Here is a 21,163-nt window from a genome sequence, read left to right on the forward strand (position 1 = left end):
GAAAGCTTGTGTTTTCAGCTATATGTTAGAGCAGTTTAGCAACTGAAATAAGGAATAGCTAGCATGATATGACTGGTCAGCTCTCTGACCACCAAGACCTTTGAAATGTGTTATATGCCGTTTGAAAGCTGTATAGTTACCATAGAAATAAAAATTAAAAAGCAGACCATACCAAAAGAAATTGTAACTATAGTCTTAGTGGTGACAGTTCTGTTTATGCCAATTAAACTATTCTATCTAGAGTTGCATTGCATACATGGATATGAACCTACTTAAAGCAAGCAATTACTTAGCTGCCATTTAATGTTTTGGATGGACTTTTTTCAATTTGAGAAATTGAGTGAATCTTTGCTTCTAGGTTTAAATTGTTGGCTTTAGAATGCTCTTGTACTCTCTACAGATGTAGCCTCAACTTAAATTCTGGTAATGTGTAAGGAATATAAAGTATGGACTTTGAACTACAAGGCAAACATAAATGGTATCAATTTACATAGCTTCAGTAATAGGAGAAATTAAGTTCTGAATCAGTATATGAAACAGTTTGAACCTGAAATCTGTAATGGCTAAAAACAGCACTGTTTACACCAAACATGGTGGATTTTTTAAAAAAAAGAATTTTTTTATTTAAATTAAAAACATAAACTATTTCAAATTTAATTTGAAATTGGCAGTTGATTCAGGCTTAAACTTACTATGATTTATTTTTGTATTTAATTTAAATGATTAAGCAGTACATGTTGTAGCTGACATTTTAAATTTATACCACTGAACTGCTGATGGAAGTTGTTGGCTAAGCACCTGGAAGTGGAGTTTAAATGCTGAACCTGCTTTTGACAGCAGAGTAGCTGCCTCTTCTGAAGGTGTGCAGGGAATATTTTCTCTTCAGTTTATTCAGTTTGGTTCAATTACTAGTTCATTCAGAGTTGAGAAATCATTTGAGTTATAAAGCTTGAAGGTTTGTTTTTATTTTCCAATCTAGGAATAAAAACAGGGTTTGAGGGGATGATATGTGCTAGTTGTAAAATCTTGGAGAACATGGTGACCAGAAGCAATAAGTTCAATAATACTTCAGTTTTAAAGGCAAAACATGTTTTGATAAACTTTTAAATGTATCCACCACATTTAAGGTAGTTTTCTTTAAAGCAAATGCTGTTTTTGTGCATTTTTAATCTCATTTGAATTTTCATCCAAATTTTTTTACAAATCACAAATAAAGTATCTAATAAGTCATTCACCATTTTCTCATTGAATAAAAAGGTAAAAATTAAGAATCTGAATAAATGTAAATTAAGCTATATAGTTGTCTAATACATGTGTAGATATAGTGCATCCTCCTGGTTAGCAAGATGTCAAGTTTAGTGTAAAGGATGTATTTAGTTGTAGATAAACCCGTTTTAAAGGTTACCAACCAGGGAGAATCAACCTTTCTTTAGAAAAATAACTGAATAAAATGTGTAAAATAACTAAAATTTATTTAAATCAAGGTTTCTTGCTTGCTGTTTGAAATCATGATTAAAATTGGTAATTTAAATAATTTTGATTTTTAAATCAGTCCACCCTGTCATCAAATTGTGTATGAAATAGGGGAACAACTACACGGATCCTGTTTTGTTGTAGGTATGTTGTTTGTTCTGGGCAATTAAGGTCTGAATGTGATAACACTCATGAAAGTTGTCCCTTTGACTTCAGTTGAACTACCTGTGCATAAATAGACCACTCACATGAATGGGAATTCCAGAATGGGCCCTAACAGTTAATATTTGCGGGTTTAAAATAAAAATCCGACACCACTGGTATATTTTAAGGTTATTAGTAACCCATAGTGGAAGCAATAAGACACTAAGTACATTATGCACAGGTTCATACTACCTAGTACAGGTAGAATCTTAAGTACTGTTTGTATTTAACTATGATTGGTCTGTTTGTAATATTGTTCCTATTCAACTAGCTTTTATAGTAGCAATATGCATTTACAGGCTACAACAGAGCATTCTTAAAATAGCATTTATTCAAATTGTTTAGCAACTTAGGATGAAAATGTTGCTTCCATGCAAACTTTTCTTTCAAAAGTCTGAAGAAAATCTGGATTCTTACTATTTTTAAATCCATCATTCAGATGTTACTCAGACATTTGTTTGACTCAAAGAAAAATAACAGTCACTTTTTCACACAGCCGAGTTGGTGCATCAACTAAGAAGACTTCATGTTCAGGAAAAAACTAAAAGGTATTTAAAAGATTAAGCTGACTTTTAAACATTGGTTAAAATATAGAACAAACAATCCAAAGGGACATGCAATTTGAAATCTAGTCAGCTTAAAATTAAGTTAAAAGTAGCTTTGTGTTCTGGGCTTCTTAAACCTCCTGACAATTTTTGAGTTTCCCTTTTTTCAAATTAAAAATATCTTGCCTGTTGCTGCATTAAAAAAACTCTATGCATTACTCTTAATCAAGTAGGAAAACATCTGACAGATATTTCTAAGTTGATGTCCCTTTAGCTTTTACACATTGAAAAATACAATTGTAAATGGTGCATTATTCTAGAAAATAGTTTCATAACTACCTATTCAGTAGATATCTGATCTGCATTACAGGATTTCACCTTGGATTTTAAATGTCTGGATAGGAATGTCCCTATTATCAGACTGCTGACCCTGTTCATTTAGCCAGCCTCCATGTTCCTGCTTTCCGATTGCTGAGCATAATCATCTGACAGGCAATAATGCAAAGCAGTACAGCCTGACTGCCCTGGTCATTGCTGTATGAATTCTCCCAGTGAACCATGCTTAATCTGCTAGTGAACTAGTTAAAACATAGTTCTGGATGGTCAGGGACATCTTTATATAAGTGATCTGGTAATTGAGTGTCCTGTAATAAACAGTCTTGTGGCAGAGTGTGACATAGAGTGAAATCCATTTTAAGTTGCTACCTTAGGGTCAGCAAAAATCAGTTGCCTAGTTGTTTGATTAACTTGAAGTTGAATGAAGCTGTATGCGAAACCTTGTCTTAAACTTGTCTTCTGAAGATGATTCATCATAGGGTTTGTCTACACCAGAGACTTCTGCACATTGTAGTCTCCTACTATAAATGTTACAATAATGTAAATAAAAAGCAACCTACAGCAGTCTCTTACCTCCAAATTGATCTGTATTGGTGCAAATCACTTTTATGCTGATTCAGTATAGTAGTGGGGGGGGGGGTTATATTGGTGTAGCTATAGTTTCATTTGTGCAAAAGTCTCTGGCATATGCAAGCCCTTAGAGCAGTCATTCTGAACCTTTGCCATACTGGGACTCCCCCTCCTTTCCAATTAGCAATACAAAAATGGCTTGGTGGTTACAACTCAAACACCTGTTTGTAATCATAGGTTAAGAACCCATGCCATATTCTGCCTCTGCAGATAAACTTTCAGAATAAAGTAGCACTTCACTGATAAGTGTTCTGCAAGGGCTGATCTACATTCAGCAAGGAAAAATCCTTGGTTCTTTGAGCTTAAACGCACCATTCAGAACTTTGCCTTGTGAAAGTCAGAAAATACCAGTGTGGAAGACGAGCTGCTGCTGAGTGCCTATTTCCTTTCTTAAAGTAGAGGCATGCATTTACCTGGTGAAAGTTGTAAACTTCAAAGCCTTATCAAGTACCGTTGTCCGTTCTGCTGGCATTGCTTTGCTGCCAAAGCTTTCTGGTGAATTGAGTGACAAGTTTGTGGTATAATAGACTTGACCCTAGTCACAAGGCTGCTGTGTTGCTTAGGCACAATCAGTGAAAATACCAATCGTGCCCAAATACAAGACTGTTTCATAGATACCAAGGCTAGAATGGACCATTGTGATCATATAGTCTGATCTCCTGTACGATCCAGGCCATAGAACCGTTCCCAAAATAATTTCTAGAGCATATCTTAGAAAAACATCTGGAGATGGAGAATCTACCATGACCCTTGGTAAATTGTTCCAATGGTTAATTATTCTCACTGTTAAAATCAGTGCTTTATTTCCAGTCTGAATTTGTCTAGCTTCAACTTCCAGTCATTGAATTGTGTTATCTTTGCTAGGTGGAAGAGCCCATTATCAAATATTTGTTCTCCATGTAGGTACTTTTAGACTGTAACCAAGTTACCCCTTAATCTTCTCTTTAAGATATAGTGATAGATGCAAGGAGCTCAATCTGTGGCATGTTTTCTGATCCTTTAATCATCCTCATGCCTCTTCTCTGAACTGTCTCCAAATTATCAACATCCTCCCTGAATTATGGACACCAGAACTGGATACAGTGTTCAGCAGTGGTCGCACCAGTACCAAATATAGAGGTAAAATAATCTCTCTGCTCTTTGAGATTCCTCTGCTCATGGATTCAAGGATTACATTAGCCCTTTTGGCAACAGTCTCTCATTGGGAACTCATGTTCGGCTCATCCTTCTCCATGACCCCTAAATGTTTTTCTGAGTCACTGCTTCCCAGGATACAGTCCCCCATCGTTTAAATATGGACTACATTCTTTGTTCCTAGATGTGTATATATTTAGCTATATTAAAACATAGTTTGCTTGAGGCCAAGCAATCTGGCTTGCTCTGTATCAGTGACCTGTCTTCTTTCCTTATTTTACCACTCCCCTAATATTTGTCATCTGCAAACTTTCAAGGATTTTGGTTTTCTTCCAGGTCACTTCTAAAAATGTTAAATAGCATAGGACCAAGTACTCATCCCAGTGGGACCCCTCTAGAAACACCCTCTAAATGCTGATTCCCCATTTACAACTACATTTTGAGAGCTATTTGCCAGCTTTTAATGTGTGCCCTGTTAATTTTATCATTCTAGTTTTTAATTAAAATGTCATGCAGTACCAAGTCAAATGCCTTACAAAAGTTTATTACATCAACACTATTACCTTTATTAACCAAACTTGTAGTATCATATAAAAAATGTCAAGTTAGAAAGAATCCATCTTCATAAACTCAAGTTGATTAGCATTACTTATATTACCCTCCTTTAATTGATTATTAATCAAGTCTTGTATCTGCCATTCTGTTATCTTACCCTGGATCAGTGTCAAACTGACAGGCCTATAATTACCTGAGTCATTTCCTTTACCCTTCTTAATGTTGTGCCATTATTTACCTTTTTTGTAATCTTTTGGAACTCCTCCAGTGTTCCAAGACGTCTTGAAAATAAACATTATGGTCCAGCAAGTTCCTCAGCCAGCTCTTTTAAAACTGTTGGATTCAAGTTATCTGGACTTACTGATTTAAACATTTTTAACTTTAGTAGCTGCTGTTTAACATCCACCAGAGATGCAGTAGAATGAAAGTGTTAGCATATGACTATTTCATCTGTTTTTCCCAAATACAAAACAAATATTTATTGAACACTTCTGACTTTTCTGTTTTGATAATTTTGCCATTTCCATCTAGTAATGGACCAATGCTGTTAGCATTCTTTGTTTTAATTTTAAGCTCCTTATTACCCTTAACTCTGGTGGCCAAAGATTTTTCCTTGTTCCTTTGATTATCTTATCAATTTGCTAACAATTCCTATTTTCTGATTTATATTTATGCTGTCATCTTCCCCTTTCTTCCATTTGTTTTATATTTTTTATAGCTCACTTCGCTTCCCTTCTAAACTAGGTTGTTTTTAACCAATAGTCTTCTTCCTTGTGTGTGGCTTTTCAGACCTCTAGTAAAGTCCTTAAACGGTTTGCAATTATCATTCACATTTTTTCCTATTAATTTGTTCCAACTAATTAGGCTCAGTAGTTTTCAGCTTTGTGAAACTGACATTTTCAAGAACCATATATATTACTGGTTTGGACTTCATTCTGTTTGGACTTTATAAATGTGATTAAGTTATCACTTGTACCTAAACTACAGTTAGCTCTTAGTTGTGTGATTAGTTCCTCTTTATCCCTCAAGATGAGGTCTAGTGTAGAATTCCCCTCTGTTCGAGGCAACATTTTTGAGTTAGGAAATTGTCATCTCTAATAATTAGATATTCTGTGGGTGATTTAGTACTGGTGCATCATATGTCCAGCATATGTTTTGAAGTCCTCTGTGATCACACAGCTTTTTTTCTTACACATGATAGGTAGTTGTGTAAGGAGCCAGTCATCCTATTCCCTGGTGTGATTTGGTGGTCTGTAGCAGATGCCAACCAGTACACACCTTATACTTTATCTGTTAGGATGTTGATCCACAAGCTTTCAAAATCATTTTCTAAGTTCAGTGACTCCCAAAACATTTTTTGACAGAGTGCCACTCCCATTCCTGTTTTTGCCCACTTGATCCTTTCTAAATAGGTTACAACCATTGATTTAAATAATCCTGTCATGGAGATAATTCCCCATCAGGTTTTAGTAATACCAATTAGGTTGAATTTATGTTCCGAAATGTTCCAATTCCAGTTCCAATTCCTCTGGTTACCCATGCTCTTGGCATTGGTATATAGGCAAATGAAGAATTTCTTCATGTCCTTTGGTTCCTTGATTAATTTTGTTGCAGCATCTTGATTTTGTGGTAAATGAGTGCTTATATCTTCCTTCTAGCCAGCTTGTCTCTTAGGAGATTGGTTCGCTTTCTACTGAGATGGAGGTCATCTAAACTATGCAGTCTCCTTTTACCATAGAAGGTGGTCAGTGTTCCACAATATCAAACGTCTACACCGCTTACCTAGCTAGTACTTCACTTCCAAAGTCTTCTGCCTTGTCTTCCTTTGCTCGCAGGACAGGAAGAAACTGTGATCACTTGGAAATTCTTCTCCTTCAGCACCCTTCCAAGTACCCTGAAGTCTTTTTGTGATCTGTGATATCCCACAATACAGTGTCATTAGTGATATGAACCATCACAAATGGATCCTTGCCCATTAACTTGAGAATCCTATTTATTGTTAGTGATGTCTCATGTTTTGGCTCTGGAAAGGCAGCACACCATCCTGTTGTCCTCCTGTGCCTTGCAGAATGTTTTTCTCAGTTCTTCCAAACATTGAATCCCCAACAAGAATAGTCTGTCTTCTTTAGACAGTTGGAGAACTCTTCTTAGGCAAACTTGATATATTTTTTTTCTTACAGGTTGAGTTGAGCTATCATCTACAGGGTTAGATGGTGTCCCGTATGTTCCCTTGGACCAGCTGGATCTTGAGGTATCTTCCACAGTTTTCATGTTGAGCACCTGGTATCGATTAGAAACTGCTAGCTGTGTGGAATTCCTCCTGGTCCTCTTTTCTCTGGTAGCCACAGCCTGCCCATCTTAAGCTGTCCCCAGCTGTGTAGAACACCACTGCGACCTCTTCTCATGCTTTCACACTTCTAGGTCTCCCCTGACTTCCTCTCTCTCATTCTTTGGTGGCCAGCTCCTTTTTTTCTTGAACCTGGTGTACTGATGGTTCTTGCATCTAGGAACTCCTCAGTGTCTCTATTTGCCCCTTAATCTAAGAATCTTTTTCCAACACAGCCACCAGCTTGCATTTCATGCACAGGAAGTCACTTCTGACTTCAGACAGGAAAGAAAACATGGCACATCTGTGGCAAGTCACCACAGCTGTTCTGTTGCTGGTCATCTTGAAATCTGAGTGGGACCTGGAAGGAAAAAATCTCACTTTCTCTAAGCTCCTGCCATAACTGTGTTCTGCCTCTATTCATGGCTCTGGAATTTGCCTGGGAACTGATTTTTTATACCAAGTCACCCTGCTTAGCTCATTTCAGCTCTGCCCCTCACCACCAGGCATCAATTAACAATTCAGAATTCAGAAAGTGGGATTGATCAATGCTCCACATTTCAGTCTTGGCATGTCTACAAACTTAAGTCGACATACAGGCACCAGAGTAATAATGTTGTTTGTGCATGTCCATGCCACAGTCATTGTGTCAGTGGAGTGCATCCTCACTAGCAGTATTTGGATGCATAGCCGCAGGGAGTTTTGCGAGGGGCTTGCAAACAGGAGTGATTGGGCACATGGCTTCAACTTCCCATGATATGCTTTTCTCCCTCCCCTGAGTTCATCTGCAACCCGTAATATTTTTCGCCTTTTTTCCAAAAGGCTGGCATAACTACATGTATGCCATCTCTAGAAAAATATGGACTTTACACAGCTGTGCACTATTATTGTGAGCGTTACAAAAACCACGCACCTTATCCAGTGGTATTTCCAGAACCATGAGAGGAGCTGCTGCACGGAACATTGCAGTGTCCTTCAAGTAGCCTTGCTGGAAGCCATGGAACAAAACAATTCCTGATCGTTGTCAATCGCGCAGCAGCTGAACACAATGGTATGCCAATTCTGGTCCCAAGAAACAAGCTCTGATTGGTGAGATTGAATCATTATGCAAGTATAGGATGATGAGCAGTAGCTGCAGAACTTCTGTACACATAAGGCCACTTTCCAGGAACTGTGCGCTGAGCCCTCCCCAGCCCTGCAGTGCAGCAACACTAAAATGAGACATGCTCTGACAGTGGGAAAAGCGAGTGGCGATTGCTGTGTGAAAGCTTGCAATGCCAGATTGCTACTGGTCAGTGGGGAATCAATTTGTATTTGGGAAATCCACCATGGGGGTTGCTGTAATCCAAGTATGCAGGGACATTAATCGCCTTCTCCTAAGAAGGGTTGTCACTCTGGGCAATATGCAGGAGATACTGGGTGGTTTTGCCGCAGTGGGGTTATCCAACTGCAATGGAGCAATAGCATGCATATCCTTATTGGCACCAGACCACCATTGCCACAGAGTACATAAACAGCAAGGGATACTTTTCTATGGTGGTGCAAGTGCTGGTGTATCACTGGGGATGTTTTATTGACAATGTGGGATGGTCTGGGAAAGTGTCTGACGCATGCATCTTTAAGAAGACAGGTCTTTTCAGAAAGCTGTAAGCAAGGATTTGTTTTCCAGATTGCAAAATCACCATTGATGTTGAAATGCCAATAGTGATCCTGGGAGACCCAGCCTGCCCCTTACTCCTATCGCTCATAAAACCATACATCAGACACCTGGACTGCAGCAATGAGCGATTAAACAATAGGCTCAGTAAGTGCAGAATGGTTGAATGTGCCTTTGGCCGTTTGAAGAGTTGCTGACCTGGAGCAGTATATCTCGGGGAGACTTTGAAAACCCATTTTATTAATGACTGTGACGGTGCAGCCAATCTGGGCCAGGCTGGGTCCTATAAGAAGGGCTGCAGGGGAGAGAGGAGCTGAGTCTCCTGGAGCTTGAGGGAGAAGGACTGGTTGCCTGTAGAGGGAAGTATCTGATACAGAGCAATGCTGGGCTGGGTTGGGGGAGCAAGCGGAGCTCCAGCCTGGCCGGCTCCCAGAGTGTGGTCTTGATACAGGGGCCAAGTAGGTGCTGGGGCTATGGGAAAGTGGCCCAGGGAAAGCAGATAGTGGCAGAGGGGAAGACGAGGCAGTGAGCAGTTGCCTGCTATAGGGTCCCTGGGTTGGGGCACAGAGTAGCTGGTGGGCCTGTCCCCCCCACCCCCCTTGCCAAGGGAAGTGGCCAGCCAAAGGATTGCAGTTTGCCCCTAAGCAAAGGGCTGGAGTAGGGGCTGTAGTTCACCACTGCAGTGAGAGGGCAGGCGAAGGACTGTTGGCTCACCCGGAAGGGGGGAGATACCTGAGTTGGAGCACAGCCAGAGGGCCGTGCCCTGAAGAGGCTGCCGTGGTCCGGGGCAACGCAGATCCCCACAGACAGCAGAGACAATGGAGAAGCAGTGAGGGAGAGTGAGACACAAGAGGAGGATGCCCTGCTGGTGGACAGAGCTAGTTCCCGGAGCAACCGGCAGGAGTCGCCACGGTGGCGAGCACAGCCTGTTACAATGAATCTCAGTAATGTGTGGTGCTTTTGTGTTGTGCCTACCAATAGTCTGAACCTTGCTGTGTATGTAGTGATATTACCTTGGAAAAAATACCTGCTGCTTTGCTCTGAAAACTCCCAGCCCCCACCCACTAGCAACACTAGAGCTGCCTCCCAGCCTGCTGCTGGGGAGACATTCCATTCAGCGTTGGCCTTCCAAAGGTACTGCTGGTGAATGGGGAGTGTACTTGATGTCTGCGGAATGAGCATTGACCCAGCAACTCATCTGTGGTGGGGGGCTAGAACAATGGCTGCCATGAGTGAGGGGAGTGTGGGCTACTGCTTAGAGCGTGGAAGGGATGGGAGCCAGGACTCCTGACTTCCATCCACCACTCCAGGTCTTTGTGAGGTTGTGCTCACCCCAGTGCCTCAATTTCCCTATTCCTCCCTCCCCACACTTTGAATTAATAAAGATTTCGTTTTCAAGACCTGGACTTTTCATTTCTGTGTGTGCAAAAAAAAAAAAATTGACCAAGACTTAAACCTTGGAAAGATGGGAATACAGTGGGGAGGGGGATAACACATTCATCTCTTTAAAAATCAGTATGTATGGCTGTGATTCTGTGCACCCTTGCCTGAGGCTGAGTGGAAGGGATATGGCGTTTGCCCCGCACACCTAATGGAATGTGTGTGGGGAGGGGTAGTACAGCAATGTTGGAATGCAGTTCTGCAGAGGGAGTCAAGCCTCTAGCTTTCTCCTGTAGGTCAACCAGATGCCTCAACATGTCTTTGTTCCTTCTGAATCCCCATCATCACCTTCTCTGTGCCATGCTCATTCTTATGGGCTTTTCTCCTGCTCATAATGTCCATTTTTTCTGTGAGCGTAATCCTCCATGCCCTCTGCTCAGTTTCCACTGTCCGAGAGGTATTCATTATTTCATGAAATGTAGTCATGCATTCTCTTTCGCCTTCGTATTATCTGGGACACCCTCTCCTCTGGTGTGGAGGATATGAAGGCTACACTTTCAGCTGTAAAACAGGCACAGCACAAAGGGACCATTGTCAGTGCAAACTTGCCATATAAAAATCCTTCCCCTGAATCCATGCAAGTGTAAAGCAGAACATTTTCATTTCTACAAGGTATTCATAGAACTTGTTTGCTGTCCTAGCTATGGTAAGTAGGGCAAGGGTGCTGGACCATCTGCAGCAGTACTGGCAGTGGGGGGAATGACCCGCAGCAAAACCATAGGTGCTCAGGGGGCCATGCCACCTTCCCTTTCTAACCTGAACATTGTCTGGAGGTCAGGGTCTGGCATTCCCCTTCCCAAACTGCAAGCTGAGGTGATGAGGGGCATGTGTCTGTGCATGTGATAGCCTATGGCCACTGAAACCTTTTCCCTTTCTTCCCCTGCCACTGTTGCTCTCCAGGACCTGAGGCACCACCCCCTCTCCAGTCCTGAAGCTGGACCTGGGCACTGTTAGCTTCCCAGGCAGCCTGGGACACAGTGGGAGGCTTGGACCATCCACCTGCCCCACACAGGGGAACAGGGTGCCCAAGAGCAGTCCTTGGCCTGCCTCTTCACAGTCTGCCCTAGGCTTGCAGTTTGCATGGGCAATGCCAACCCCTGCCACCCAGGCTACAGCCATGTAGTGTAAAGCATCGGGGAAGGGGTGGAAAAACACAAGAGGGGCCCACAGGCACTAGTGTTTGTGGGTCAAGCAATTGAAGTGAATATTACCAACATCTGTAGATAACCCTTGCTGATATGTTCCTGAAAGTAACAAAGGCGGCAAGGGAACAGCTGCTGCAAGTGTCCAGGTACAGACCGGGTCCTTATGCTGTCTACTGCAATGATGCCTGCCAAATTAATACTGGAGTAGCGTGTGAAAGTGTCTTACCATGGTGGAAGAAATAAGGCAGCCTTCCCCAGAAACCTTCTACAATGGATTAAAGTACCTCAATGATAGTTTCCTGAAGATCTCTGTGGAGGATTCACAGGACATCCCTCTGAACATAAACAGTGTTTTGCAGAGCACCCTCTGCCTAGCTGGTCCAGGCACTGGGAAGCAGATAGCCACTGTACTGCAACTGGTTTTTTAAATTTAAAAAAAAAAAACATGAAGACACCACCCCCCCACACACAATATTTAACTTACTCACCTGAAGTTCCCTCCCTGTAATCACGCTCAGCCATGCTGCTGTTTTGCAGATGTGGTCACCCCATCTCAAAAAAGATAATTGGAATTGGAAAAGGGCAATAAGAATGACTGGCATATGGAACGACTTCTGTATGAGGAGAGATTAATAAGACTGGGACTTCTCAGTGTGGAAAAGACTACTGGGGAGTGGGGGAGGGATAAGACAGAGGTCTATAAAATCATGAGTGGTGTGGAGAAAGTAAATAAGGAAGTGTTATTTACACCTTCTCATAACACAAGAACTAGGGGTCACCAGATGAAATTAATAGGGAGCAGGTTTAAAACAAACAAAAGGAAGTATTTTTTCACACAACACACGGTCAACCTGGTGGAACTCCTTGCCAGAGGATGTTTTGAAAAGTGAAGACTATAACAGGGTTCAAAAAAGAGCTAGATAAGTTCCTGGAGGATAGGTCCATCCATGGCTATTAGGCAGGATGGGCAGGGATGGTGGCCCTAGCCTCTTTTTGCCAGAAGCTGGGAATGGGCAACCAGGGATGGATCACTTGATTACCTGTTCTGTTCATTTCCTCTGGGGCACCTGGCACTGGCCACTGTCAGAAGACAGGATACTGGGCTAGATGGACCTTTAGTCAGACCCGGTATGGCCATTGTTATACAATGGATCCCCTGCTCGTCTGTCTCCAATTGTCATCCTCCTCAGTGTTGCCTGCGGTGGCCTGGAACTCTGACTCCTCAGAGGTATCCATGCTGCTCTTGGGGGTTGTGGTGGGGTCATTGCAGAGAATAGCATGCATTTCCTTGGAAGAGTGGCATGTCTGCAGATTCACACAGGCAGCACTGCATTGATTTAACCTCAAAAATGTGAAGCATCTCTACAACCATAAGGGCTAGAAACTCCCTTCTCTAAATGAAAAGGTCACCGCTCCCCATAAACTGTTTTTCAGGCTGCCACAGGCTGAAGAACTCTACTTAGTGTACCTTCAACTGTACCTACATCAGTCCCCAGGCATGGTATTCAGCAACACTTAGGTCATGTCTACACTAGCAAACTTATAGAGGCACTGCTGTACCTTTGCAGCTGTCCTGCTGTACGATGGATCATGTAGCCGCTCTGTGACGACAGGAGAGAGTGCTCCTCTTGACATAATAAACCATCTCAACAAGCAGCAGTAGTTACATCTGCTTCTGCCACCAACATAAGTGTGCACATGAGTGCTTAGGCTGGTGAAACTTGTCACCCAGGTTTTTTCACATCCCTGTTGATGGCATAAGTGGTAGTGTAGACATGGCCTTAAAAATCAATTTTAAGTAAGTAGGTGTTGACTCTCAGCTCACTTACTAGTCATTTGTTCTTCTGTTTTCCAAAACTTTAAATAAATGAGAACTAGAAGTTTGATCCAGTACTTCCTGGTTTTCTTTCTTGTATACACACATTCAGAAACTTTTCTTGGAGCAGTAGTCATTTAAGTATTAAATTACTAGAGGGTTTTATGCTTAGCTGAGCTGTACACCCAGGCAGGCCACTCGTCACCCCCTCTGATCAAAACCCTATTGATTTTGTCAAAAAATGGGAATCCAGAAAAGTCTGACTTCACTAAAATCAGGCTTTTCTGATTTTGGACAGTATTACAGGGTTTGGACTTTAGGGAGGGGCAGGGCAAGGAGGGCTGGCTAGAGGAAGGGCTGGCCACAAGTTTCAAGCAGCCTGGGAGCTACTAAAATCAAGCCCATGATGCACTTTTGAAAAACCTGGTAAACATAAGGGGTGGAAGGAGATTGTGCTGTCTTTTGAGTGTATAAGAGCAGAGCAAAAAAGGTAAGCACAGCCAATACTGTAGACATACAGCTAACTTAATAGTACGGGCTGTCTTATTCAAGCACCTACTATACAGGGTGGATAAAAACCAATGATTTTTTAAAAAAAACAAAAACAATTTTTTATTTAAATTGGATTTTTTTGATAAAATGCTTTTTGAGGAAAAAATCCATCTAAAGGTCGTTTTAATTAAGATACGTTATAGCTCAAAGATATCTCATTATGGAATACAGATTATAAATTCTAATTTGTAGTATTAGACAATATATTAATGTAATGTTTAAGAAGTTTTGCAAATGAGTTCCAATAGTTCATGGATTAGAGACCCAATCTTATGGGGTTCCAGGGGCTTCTGTATAGATTATTTAGGTTATTCTTTCTATCTACCCAACCGGGGCTCAGTCTAGAAGATATCATCAGAAATGCTTAGTTTTGCAGTTCTCAAACTGTGATTTATGTCTCCAGCGATAACATGCTTGTTAATAGCAAAAATGTTTTAAAATAAAAAAAATAGAGGTGAGAAATAACAGACCTCAACCCTTTTGTCCCTCTGCAAATTTGTGTACACAGAGGCAATCCCCTACCTCTGTCTAAAAGTGCAAAGTTTCAGAAAGTTCAGTGAATAGAAGATGGTTGGGGGTGAAATAGATCTGGAGAAGGAGAAGTCTGGAGATAAATGTGAGGGGGAACAGGCAGTAGAAACAAAAGTGAAACTGAGCAGCATGTTCCTGAAGTCTTGAGGTCTTCGAGTGTAGCCTTCATTCCTTTGAGATCTACCATACCATTCTCTCACTAGAAGGGAAATCCTACAGTGGCAGCAGGCCATAAGAGAGACAGTTTGGGAATATTTTAATGAAGTTCCTATACTTGTTGGTAAGACAGGCATGTGTGCAAAATGCAAACAGTGCAACAAAGAAATTCAAGACTTGGTTGCCCAAATGAAACGTCATCATGAGAAGTGTTCATTCTCAGGAGGAGGCTGCATTGAAGACGATGAAAGGAACATGTCTGAACATGGAGGATCTTCAGGTTGGTAAACTTCTCTATTTCATGCTTTTCTTAAGGACTGCCTATCTTCCTTTTGGACTATTCTTGAATTCTCATGTTTGAGCAACAAATATAGTTGTTACTCTATGGTACTATCATTTAAGATACAGTTGTGATAAAAAAATAAATAGCTGAAATAGGCAGATCTTCTTTTACAGTTTCACCTTTAAAGTAGTACCGAGTATCAGTGAATGCAATGAGTAATACTAAATGAGCAGTATGGTAATAATTAAATAACTGCATTGACTTGTTTTGTTTAGGAGAATCCATCCTCTACAGGATTCTGAAGACTATCCACCTTCAAGATCACCATTATTTTCTACAGTTTCAGTGTTATCTGCCAGTGATAGTGTTTCAGTCACGTCATGTATGTCACATAGCCAATATATCACCTGTAGCAAAAAGAAAAAAAAATCTCCATCCTCCAGAAACAACCATAGATAAATTTGTGATAAGAACCTGCAGATTACAAAAAGAGGTAATTGATGAAAAAATTGCCCAGTTTGTTTATGCAACAAACCCTCCTTTCCATATGATTGAGAACCCACACTTCATTAACATGGTTCAGTCATTAAGACCAGGATACAGTCCACCCAACAGAACAGATGTCGCAGGCAAATTGCTGGATAAAGTAAAGTGTATGAAAGAGAAATTGAGCAGTGTGCAAAAGGTCTAGAGGGTGCAATTGTTAACCTGAGTCTTGATGAGTGGAGCAATGTCACCAGTGATCCTGTTGTATGTGCTTGTGTGACAACAGAAGAAGGGAATGTCTTCCTTACAGAAACAATTGCTACATCAGGAAATGCACACACAGCAGAATATTTACAAGAAGTAGCAGTAAAAGCTATAACAAACTGTGGGAAGAAAAAAAAATTCAAATGTGTAGTACGCCACTTGGTCACAGACAATGCTGCAAATATATCCAAGATGAGAAGCAACTTAGAACAGAGTAAAGAGAGTCCCAAGCTAATAACATACAGTTGCAGTGCTCATTTGATACACCTCCTAGTCAAAGACTTCTGTGTTCCAGAAATAAAGGCTAATGTTGAAATTGCAAAATACTTCCATAACAACCATTTTGTAGCAGCTGCTCTGAAAAAAGTGGGAGAAACCAAGCTAACTCTTCCACAAGACATGGGATGGAACTCAGAAGTGGACTGTTTTGAGCACTATATCAAGAACTGGCCTAATCTGATGAGTTTGTGAACAAAATCGTGAAAAAATAGATGGCATTCTCACAGCCAAAGTTCTCAACATTGAGCTTGAGAAATGTTGAACACATGCAGAGTACCCTGAAGCCTATTTCTGTAGCCTTGAACAAAATGCAGTTTTATTGCTGATGCTGTTGAAATTTGGATGGAACTGAGTGAGATCTTAAAAAGAGAAATATGCAATGGCAGAGTTAAATTACAAGCATTAAAAAAACAAATGGGACAAGCACTATCACCAGCTCATTTTCTTGCAAAGATTCTCAAGACTCGGTATCAGGATCAAACCATAACTGCTGAAGAAGAGGAGTTGGCTATGACATGGACATCCAACAGTCATCCCTCCATAGTGTCTACTATAATAAACTTCAGAGCTAAGGGTGAACCATTCAAAAAATGTTTGCTGCTGATTTAAAGAAAGTCACACCAGTGAACTGGTGGAAGTCACTTAACCACTTGGATTCAGAGACTGTTGAAGTGATGATCTCGCTTTTAACAGAAGTAGCTTCTTCTGCTGGTGGGGAGAGAATATTTTTCTTTGAACTAATTCATTCCAAATTGAGAAACTGTTTGGGACCTGAAAAAGCAGGAAAGCTTGTTTTTCTATTCTAGTTTGTTCATAATCTGGAAAATGAAGGTAAAGATGGAGTTAGCTGCAGAAGCCAATATTTTAAGTTTCTCATGTTGATCTGGCTGACATAGTCGATTTAATGTTTTTTTTTTTAAATTTCATGTAACTATTTTAGTTAACAATTTTAACAAAAAAAAACCTGATTTTAAAAAACTTGACTGTTTAAATTCAAAAATTCATACACTTGTTTTGTTAAAATGTTTGCTGTTGAAGAAAAAAGTCTAAAATATATAATGTTTTAGTTAAATAAAACAATGTAAATGTCTGTCTGGTGATGTTCTCCTCCTAATACAGTGTGGCAAGAAAATCCTCCAAATGTTAATGATTAACCTGTTGAACTGGAGATAGTTCACCTCCCAATGACTTCATAAATATCTGCTTCAATTACCTTTGGTAAATGAAATAACCAAACAATCATTCATTTTCTGATATAGCTATAAAACTAATCTGAAAAGTTTTCAAAATAAATCACTTAAAAATGTCTGGTGTTTACCTTCTAAAAATGAAACCTACATCTATCTCTGAGTTGTGAAAAATATGTATGAAGGTTCTAAAAACCAACAAGAATGCACTTTTATGTAGAAATCCATGATTAAATAATCTTACTGACTTTAAATCATGATTTTAATCAATTTGGTTTAAATCAAATCCACCCTGCGTACACTACTCAAAACTTGCTATGAGATGCACTGAGAATTAGGAGTATCTTCAGATTGGTTAACCAAGAAATAATTGTTTTAATTAATTTTATGGATTCTGTGAAAGCTTGTTAACTTAAATTTTGAAGCTTTAGCAGTCTAGAGCAAAGTGGAAGGTGGGAGCGAAGCCAGGGTCTACTAAACTAACTGTTGGACAGTAATGGACGTCCTAGAATTTGTGCTTGACAACGACAAGGATATTCAGAGATGTGTATTTTAATTTGATATCATTTAACCAAGAAGCCCAGCATAATTTTATAGATTCGGTAGCATTTTCTTAATAGATTTTCTAATTTAAAAGTTCTCTAAAGCAGGACTGATGGAATTGAAGCTGCTTTGTAAACTTACAAATACTGAATGGTGACCTGGTGATTGGGATGTTTACTGCATACATATATTGGTTAAGTGTAATAGGAAGTCTGTAAGGAAAAATAAGCAGGAAGAGAAAAATTACTCTAGATAATCCACTTCTCTAACGTCCTCTGCACATAGGAATTTGAAAGAACTCAAGCAGATTTAAAAAGTAAGATTATTGGTGTTGGCTAGTGGGGAGAGTATGGAAAAAACAGACTTAGGCTATGGTTACATGACAGAGCTTACAGTGGTGCTGCTAGTGCAAATGTTCTAAACCGATGGGAGAGAGCTCTCCTGTCGACTTAATTACTCCAGCCCCCACGAGCGGCGGAAGTTATGTTGGCGGGAGAACCTCTCCACCACATAGCGATGTCCACAGTGGCACTGAGGTCACTGTAACTTACATTGCCCAAGAGGGTGGTTTATTCACATCTCTAAGGGTATGTCTACACTACGCAATAAGGTCGAATTTATAGAAGTCGTTTTTTTAGAAATTGGTTTTATATATTCGAGTGTGTGTGTCCCCACAGAAAATGCTCTAAGTGCATTAACTCGGCGGAGCGCTTCCACAGTACCGAGGCTAGAGTAGACTTCCGGAGCGTTGCACTGTGGGTAGCTATCCCACAGTTCCCACAGTCTCCGCTGCCCATTGGAATTCTGGGTTGAGATCCCAATGCCTGATGGGGCTAAAACATTGTGGCGGGTGGTTCTGTGTACATATCGTCAGGCCCCCGTTCCCTCCCTCCCTTCCTCCGTGAAAGCAAGGGCAGACAATCATTTTGCGCCTTTTTTCCTGAGTTACCTGTGCAGACGCCATACCACGGCAAGCATGGAGCCCGCTCAGGTAACCGTCACCCTATGTCTCCTGGGTGCTGGCAGACACGGTACGGCATTGCTACACAGTAGCAGCAACCCCTTGCCTTGTGGCAGCAGACGGTACAGTACGACTGGTAGCCGTCATCGTCATGTCCGAGGTGCTCCTGGCCACGTCCGCTGGGAGCGCCTGGGCAGACATGGGCGCAGGGACTAAATTTGGAGTGACTTGACCAGGTCATTCTCTTTAGTCCTGCAGTCAGTCCTATTGAACCGTCTTATGGTGAGCGAACAAGCGATACGGACTGCTAGCAGTCGTACTGTACCATCTTCTGCCGAGCAGCCATGAGATGTGGATGGCATGCAGTCCTTCTGCACCGTCTGCTGCCAGCCAAAGATGTAAAAGATAAATGGAGTGGATCAAAACAAGAAATAGACCAGATTTGTTTTGTACTCATTTGCAAACCCCCCGTCTAGGGGACTCATTCTTTTAGGTCACATTGCAGTCACTCACAGAGAAGGTGCAGCGAGGTAAATCTAGCCATGTATCAATCAGAGGCCAGGCTAACCTTCTTGTTCCAATAAGGACAATAACTTAGGTGCACCATTTCTTATTGGAACCCTCCGTGAAGTCCTGCCTGAAATACTCCTTGATGTAAAGCCACCCCCTTTGTTGATTTTAGCTCCCCTGAAGCCAACCCTGTAAGTCGTGTCCTCAGTCGCCCCTCCCAGCGTCAGAGCAACGGCAAACAATCGGGCATCTGAGAGTGCTGTCCAGAGCAGTCACAATGGAGCACTCTGATGGGGCTAAAACATTGTCGCGGGTGGTTCTGGGTACGTATCGTCAGGCCCCCGTTCCCTCCCTCCCTCCGTGAAAGCAAGGGCAGACAATCATTTCTCGCCTTTTTTCCTGAGTTACCTGTGCAGACGCCATACCACTGCAAGCAGGGAGCCCGCTCAGGTAACAGTCACCCTATGTCTCCTGGGTGCTGGCAGACGCGGTACGGCTTTGCTGCACAGTAGCAGCAACCCATTGCCTTCTGGCAGCAGACGGTACAGTACGACTGGTAGTCATCCTCGTCGTGTCCGACGTGCTCCTGGCCACGTCGGCTGGGAGCGCCTGGGCAGACGTGGGCGCAGGGACTAAATTTGGAGTGACTTGACCAGGTCATTCTCTTTAGTCCTGCAGTCAGTCCTATTGAACCGTCTTATGGTGAGCGGGCAGGCGATACGGACTGCTAGTAGTCGTACTGTACCATCTTCTGCCAGGCAGGCAAGAGATGAGATTGCTAGTAGTCGTATTGTACCATCTTCTACCAGGCAGGCAAGAGATGAGGATGGCTAGCAGTCGTACTGTACCATCTTCTGCCGAGCAGCCATGAGATGTGGATGGCATGCAGTCCTTCTGCACTGTCTGCTGCCAGCCAAAGATGTAAAAGATAGATGGAGTGGGTCAAAACAAGAAATAGACCAGATTTGTTTTGTACTCATTTGCTTCCCCCCCTCCCCTATCTAGGGGACTCATTCTTCTAGGTCACACTGCAGTCACTCAGAGAAGGTGCAGCGAGGTAAATCTAGCCATGTATCAATCAGAGGCCAGACTAACCTCCTTGTTCCAATAAGAACGATAACTTAGGTGCACCATTTCTTAGTGGAACCCTCCGTGAAGTCCTGCCTGAAATACTCCTTGATGTACAGGCACCCCCTTTGTTGATTTTAGCTCCCTGAAGCCAACCCTGTAAGCCGTGTCGTCAGTCGCCCCTCCCTCCGTCAGAGCAACGGCAGACAATCGTTCCACGCCTTTTTTCTGTGCGGACGCCATACCAAGGCAAGCATGGAGGCCGCTCAGCTCACTTTGGCAATTAGGAGCACATTAAACACCACACGCATTATCCAGCAGTATATGCAGCACCAGAACCCGGCAAAGCGATACCGGGCGAGGAGGCGACGTCAGCGCGGTCACGTGAGTGATCAGGACATGGACACAGATTTCTCTGAAAGCATGGGCCCTGCCAATGCATGCATCATGGTGCTAATGGGGCAGGTTCATACTGTGGAACACCGATTCTGGGCTCGGGAAACAAGCACAGACTGGTGGGACCGCATAGTGTTGCAGGTCTGGGACGATTCCCAGTGGCTGCGAAACTTTCGCATGCGTAAGGGCACTTTCATGGAACTTTGTGACCTGCTTTCCCCTGCCCTGAGGCGCATGAATACCAAGATGAGAGCAGCCCTCACAGTTGAGAAGCGAGTGGCGATAGCCCTGTGGAAGCTTGCAACGCCAGACAGCTACCGGTCAGTTGGGAATCAATTTGGAGTGGGCAAATCTACTGTGGGGGCTGCTGTGATGCAAGTAGCCCACGCAATCAAAGATCTGCTGATATCAAGGGTAGTGACCCTGGGAAATGTGCAGGTCATAGTGGATGGCTTTGCTGCAATGGGATTCCCTAACTGTGGTGGGGCTATAGACGGAACCCATATCCCTATCTTGGCACCGGAGCACCAAGCCGCCGAGTACATAAACCGCAAGGGGTACTTTTCGATAGTGCTGCAAGCTCTGGTGGATCACAAGGGACGTTTCACCAACATCAACGTGGGATGGCCGGGAAAGGTGCATGATGCTCGCATCTTCAGGAACTCTGGTCTGTTTCAAAAGCTGCA

At 42.1% G+C, this 21,163-nt stretch overlaps 1 protein-coding gene and 1 long non-coding RNA gene across 2 annotated transcripts in view; both read left to right on the forward strand.

Moving 5' to 3' along the window:
- AMD1 (adenosylmethionine decarboxylase 1) overlaps window positions 1–21,163 on the forward strand; it is a 49,771-nt gene that overhangs the window by 6,983 nt on the left and 21,625 nt on the right. The gene's annotated exons all lie outside the window — the stretch shown is intronic.
- LOC140908932 (uncharacterized) lies at window positions 12,536–16,142 on the forward strand. The gene is made up of 2 exons (XR_012158020.1): window positions 12,536–14,780; window positions 15,059–16,142. It is a non-coding gene; the product is annotated as an uncharacterized lncRNA (long non-coding RNA).

Source organism: Lepidochelys kempii, chromosome 3 (genome assembly GCF_965140265.1).
Source record: "Lepidochelys kempii isolate rLepKem1 chromosome 3, rLepKem1.hap2, whole genome shotgun sequence".
Classification (NCBI taxonomy): Eukaryota; Metazoa; Chordata; order Testudines; family Cheloniidae; genus Lepidochelys; species Lepidochelys kempii.